The sequence below is a fragment of the Corvus cornix genome, chromosome 2, assembly GCF_000738735.6.
Source record: "Corvus cornix cornix isolate S_Up_H32 chromosome 2, ASM73873v5, whole genome shotgun sequence".
Lineage (NCBI taxonomy): Eukaryota > Metazoa > Chordata > Aves > Passeriformes > Corvidae > Corvus > Corvus cornix.
Window position 1 is genome coordinate 118,488,361 of NC_046333.1, and position 6,041 is coordinate 118,494,401.

A 6,041-nucleotide genomic window follows, 5' to 3' on the forward strand; every position below is an offset into this window, starting at 1 on the left:
CCACCTCTGACAGATCATAGATGCAGCATGCAATCTTATCTCCATCTGTATACTTCAATCCCAAAACATGCATTCCCATTGCCCCAGTGTTTAAATATTTCCAATTTTGTCAGATTCTGTAATTTTTGTTTGTTCAGACTGAAAGCTATTGTGTCTTACGAGTACAGTACAAAAACGTCCTTTATTCCAAAGGATATGAGGGTATCAACAGCATCATAAACTGCTGGAGAAATATGGAGTCACTGAAGTCAATATTAAACTGTGTATTCAGTGGAAAGATTTCATACCCTGTGCTGCACCAAGAAGTCAGGCATAGGGTTAGTCCTGAATTTTGTAATCTACATGCTATCCCATTGCTCATACACAACTGGTGACATCTTAGGGGTGATGAGGAGCGCATCAAAGGCATGGCCAAAGGGTGCATTGGCCATGCTGAATTTTGTTTTGAGGGTAGGCAGAAATCCTGAGTAGTAAGTTTTCCTAGCTATAGCTCTACTCTAATTATAAACTTGAGTTGTCCATCACCAACAAGCATTCCATATATATATATTATGTACCTTTGCTATTTTTCAATTATGAAAAAATCCCAAGAAAATGAAAATTAGAAACAAAAGGTTACCAGTAAAAATTTTTAACATTTCAATTCCAACTATTTGCACCATTCTGATCCAATGTAGCCTTCTGTTAATGATGCATCTGTCGTTTTATTGACACCCTTAAACAGCTTTATTCTCTTTTCTAATTAAGAGACAAAGCTGATTATGTCAATCTATGAACTGGCATCTGAGTGCTTTTGTTAAAATGTAAGAAGCAATGAATATGACTATTGTTATGCTAAAACAAAAAACTTGGGAATTTTTACTGGAAAACCCAAGATAGCATAATATATAATGGCTAAATTAGAACAGATTCTTCCTATTCATGCAAATGCACATGTGATTGTATTATATAATTAAATGGAGATACTCTGTGAAAAATTAATTCCCAGTAATAGAAAATATAAAGCAAAAGTGATACATAATATGCCTGACTAAAATATGTGAGAAGAAATCATCAGATCATAAAATATCAAACAAATAAATGACAGACTAAGCTATCAATGCTCAAGGAAAAATTAAGTTATTAAATAATCCAAAATGCTTGCATGTCAGGACATGATTTCAGCTCCATCCTGCTGCTAAATCAGAGGTACCTACCCAGTAGGCTCTTTTAAGAAAATACTGTGGATGGGATGAAATGCTCACCATTGTAGGAAGGTCTTTATGTTTGTATTGTCACAGGTAACTCTGAAACCATCTCCCACACACCACCATGAATTGTTGCAATCTGTCCTACCTAAAAAGGCCAGGGAGAAGAGAGCAACAGGGAAATCCCACAGAGTCAGATGACCTTCAATATTTTGGGATGTTAGCAGTTTTCAGACTTGAAGATAACACAGAACAGTTTTCCCCTCAGTTGTGATCAAAGGCAGCAGACAGAGGTTATGTGTCTCTTCTGGCAGCACCAGATCTTCAAGACCACTACTGGTGCTGAGCTCCTGGCAGGAAAGCACTGAATCCTTTCCAAGGAACTCTACTGATTCCATGTATGCAGTTCCTGCTGACGGTACTGGGTGTCCTCAGGACAGAGCTTAAAGTACTGCAGTCTGACACAACTCTCCTGGCATCAACTGAGCTAAAAGAATTTACACCCTGAAGATTTAGTCTTCAGCTGCTGACTGTGTCAACCAGTGTTGACATACATCCAACCAACACATGCATATTTCCTGTTTTTCCTTAAAAAATTTCTGTTCTAAACTATCAGAAAAAGCCAAGACATTATAAGCTATCGTATCAAGGCCATTACATTTCATTATAGCTTCTGTGCTCCCTCACATGCACACCACACCTGTGGGTACAAACTACCGTTCTTCTACCATTTGCTCATCAAGGGATCATATCCTTTTGTCTCAGGTTACAGGCAGTGAACGGAATATCCATGACCTTCCACTTCGACTTTCATGGAGGTTTAGTCAGCAGGGAAGGTAGCACCTCACACTTTTGCTAAAATAGATCTTCAAGTACAAGCTAAAACCTTTCCACAGTATATGTGCAGGTTAAGAATATGTCTCTGCGTAACTTATGGAGATGTCTACTACTTATAAGACCAATGGTTTTGCTCAGTACTTCAAAACATCACTCTACTTCTGTTGCACATCATGAAATACCCAGTTGACTGAAAACAAAATTTTGGGAATGCTTTTAAGGAACTTTTTAAAGGGATAATAATTTTTCCTCTGCTGCAGGATCTCCTCTAACAGTCCACTCAGTAACCTGCTGTGACTAACCAGTTTGGTAAATTTCAATTCTGACTACCCACTAGTAAGGTTGGGCTGTTCACTGTTTAGTGAGAGAAAGGGAAGGTTTCAGAATGTATGCCCTTTGGCTTGGGAAGGTCTTCTTTTAAGACGGTCATGGTCTTCTTTTAAGCCACAAGCATTTTGCTCACACTGAAGTAGTGAGATTGATATATTTACAGAAGAGTTTGGAAACAAATTACACTCTTAACTGTAGCTTCCATCACATGTAGGATCATTCAGAGGTAACTGACAACAGCATCAAACAATCACAATATAAAATGCAAGTATCTGGAGTTGGGATTATTGATTGCTGTTATTTGTTCTTAATATTATTTAGAATATTCCTGTTAAAAAAAAAATGAAGTAAGCAAATTAAATCACAGCCTCATGTTTTTCTCACAAATTGGGGAATATTTTTAGTTTATAAGAGCAGGTAAATAAAAACAAAATTAAAATCATGAGCTACACTTAATGGCATAAATCCACATAGCAGTATTAACTTAAATACTGCTACTGCTAGGCCAGATAGTACTGGGTAGAGACAATATCTCATTAACACTGATACAAAACTGACCGTGGTGGTCACAGAATATGAACACTTGCATGTGTGTAGGACCTACAAACCAGTCACTAACAGATGAGATTCCCATGGAAAAGGGACTCTGTATAATCTGAAGAACTCTCAAAAAATGCCTTTGAAAATCAGATTAACAAAACCAAACCCTACCACTGCACCTGGCCATGGCCCAATCACAGAATTCTTCTTGCCTGTGCTGGGATCAGTTCCGACCACAGCCAGCCACTGGACCTCTGCCAGCCACAGCAGAAGCAGGGGTCTTCCAGCAGAACAGGCATCACAGCCATTTCCATGCTTTTCCTTCTCTTCTTCTCCCCTGACACCCCCTCACCCCCCTCCCAACAGCTCCTCTGGATGGGCTAGAGGACATGGCCAAAGGAAGGGAAGTGCAGCCAAGACTTTGCTATGCCCCAGCAACCCCTCTCTGCTGTTGCAGGGTCACTGGCAGCCAGAATGATTTAGAGCAGCCTTCAGGCTATTCTAACTTACAGAGAGGGACTTGACTGACTCATTGCTGCTCCAGGACTGTGGGAACATAAAGCTACCTTAAAGCCATTTCAGTCATCCCTGCTTCTGAGCTGTGTTATTTTATCCCTGCCTGTGACTGAAAAAAACCTGAGAGTGCAGCTTGTTTACACATCTTGCAGCTGCAGCAAGGGGTGGTTTCCTGTGCCTTTCTTCTGCCTTTATTTGTTGGGGGGGGTTTTTTGTGTCTGTTTTGGCTTTATAGATAGCACTGGTAGTGTTCATAGCCCTGCACTCCATCTGAGACGGTGATTTATGGCAGTCTCTGCTCTATTGATTGGTCTTCCAAAGCTGAGGCGCCCGTCAGCTGCAAGGCTGCGGGAAGGCATGCTGTGCTGGAGTTTGCTGTCTGCAACCAGGACAAGCAACATTCTTGTGGTTCCCATGCGTGCCATGCACATCAAGAATAATTTTGTAATTTAGCATCTTAATTTTTACAGAATCAAATGCTAGTGACAAGCCCAACAGAAGAGAGATCAACTGTTTCATTTCATTGCTTATCAGCTTTGCTTACATTTAAACTCTGATGGTATTTTGGATTAAATTTCTGCATCAATAATCTGTTTTGTTAGGCACAGAAAATATCAAACTACATTTATTCTACTAATTCCTGTAGCATTCATGCACTTACATATACTTCCATATTCTCTTTCTTTTTATATTTGACATTTTAATTTAATGCTCTTCATTGCCTATTTTTCACACTTACCCTCTTTGTCCTTTTCTTCTGTAATACCTTTATTAAATGAAATCTTTTTATAAAAAAGTACTTCCATTTTTTAATATTATTGCTTCTTCTCTATCACTATCTAGATTTAACATTTCATTAAGCAGACAGTTTTAATTTTACTTTTCTCCAACTGCTCTTTCATTAGACTATTTCTTGTCTTAACTCTTTCATTTTATTTTTCTCTTCTGTAATTTGCTTTTACCCTGCCTAATGGACTTGTCTCTTTTGCAATTTGCTTTTACTCCCTGTTACTCTCCTTGTGACTTCTCTTTGTTGCTCAGTGCTGACAAGTGTTCTTCCCCATCCCCTGTGAGTGACAGTGACAGCATTTGAGTGGTAGCTGGCAGATTTAGGAACAGTAAGTATCTGTCTGAAAAGATTTTATTTGGTTTTATTTTTATTTTGACTATAAAATCAGACCTCTCGAATCCTAGAGCACCAGGGGGCATTGTTTCATTTAGAAAATAAAAATTGTCGTGATAGCTATTAACTTCCCAACAAGTCCACTGCAATACCAAACAGAGCCAAAGGGGGAAAAAAATGGAGCTATTAAGTCAAATGCAGCAACCAAGAAGGGTTACAGGTCAAACGTTTTAGTGTTTAAAAACGGGTATTATTCTGGAAAGCTGCTCTACAGTGAATCAGAAGTGCTGTACCCCTGACCTCCACCCCTGTATGCCTCAATGTTCAACTATAGCATCGAGGAGGAAATAAGGGACTGGGAGTTACAATGACAGCTCCACAGCAGAAACATGAATTTCAGCAACAGTGGAAAATATTGACTGAAGTATCTAGAAGGAGCAGGCAGTGACAGCCAAGGGAAATTACATATAAATGTAAAGAAACTGCGTGAACTGCCATTAAAATGAATGGAAATGTAAAGCAACAGGAGAATGGGGAATGTCCCTCAGGTCCAGCAGCTACATTTTAGTGAAATAATTAATAGGCTGCATTTCATAATGAAGTGCAGGGTAATAACAAACATAAGTGCAGCTTCACAGCTGGCTAAACTCACAATAGCAACAGGCAACTCTATTACCACTACTGAAACAATCCTGTTTGCCAAAGAAAAAGAGAAAAACAAGGCAGCAAAATTCTCTATAATTATGAGGGAAATCATCTATGTAACAACTTAACTAATGCCCAGAAGCTGAATGACTCACAGCATTAAGAAAATTAGAAAGGGTGCTCAGTAGTATTATATAATTCAGGACACGTACATTAGAATACCGTGGTCTTACCAAGCCAGCAACAAATTTAAGACCTATGCAATACAGGGCTCCAAACCCTGCAGATCACAAGCAAATGATTAATTCAAACCACTCTGCAGAATTAAGTGTGTAGCTGTTTACAGATTATGGATCTGCAAGTCCAAAGATGGATTTTTGTTATTTGGATGGGGGGTTTGTTTCTTTGTTTGTGGGGTCTTGTTTTGTTCTGGGGGGGAGTTGTTTTAGTTTTATTTTCATGCGATTTGATGCTTGCGTAGCCTCAAGAGTTCTTGCTCTAAGTGTGTTTATACAGAAAATAAAATGAAATGAAATGTAGCCACCTCTGAACTGCCTGCTGCAGGTGAAGACCTCCTGATGGAACTGATGGACAGCATTGTCTGAAACACGAACTCTGCTCACACCGCCAAGTCTTGCTACAGCTCTGTTAGCTCAAGTCATCTTGACTCAAGCCCAGGGCCAGGCCACATACAGACCAGAAATACAAACTAAGAACAAGCTAGATGTCATTTACCTAAGCCCCTAATTTCCAAATAAGTTAAATTTGGGTAAAAAATTACCCCTTTTTTAGTTTGGACCCCATTTATAACAAGAAGAATCACAGATGCCCTTGAGCAATATGTGCTGAACCCCACAGGAACT

At 39.2% G+C, this 6,041-nt stretch overlaps 1 protein-coding gene across 1 annotated transcript in view; it reads right to left on the reverse strand.

The window, feature by feature from the left end:
- Positions 1 to 5,463, reverse strand: part of LOC104692847 (cytochrome P450 7B1) — a 40,560-nt gene extending 35,097 nt beyond the window's left edge. Inside the window, exons 1-2 of the mRNA XM_019289246.3 lie at positions 5,458 to 5,463; positions 2,287 to 2,292 (exon numbers count right to left, since the gene is read on the reverse strand). The gene's annotated coding sequence lies outside the window, so the exon portion shown is untranslated. The remainder of the gene's footprint in view (positions 1 to 2,286; positions 2,293 to 5,457) is intronic.
- Positions 5,464 to 6,041: the final 578 nt, after the last annotated feature.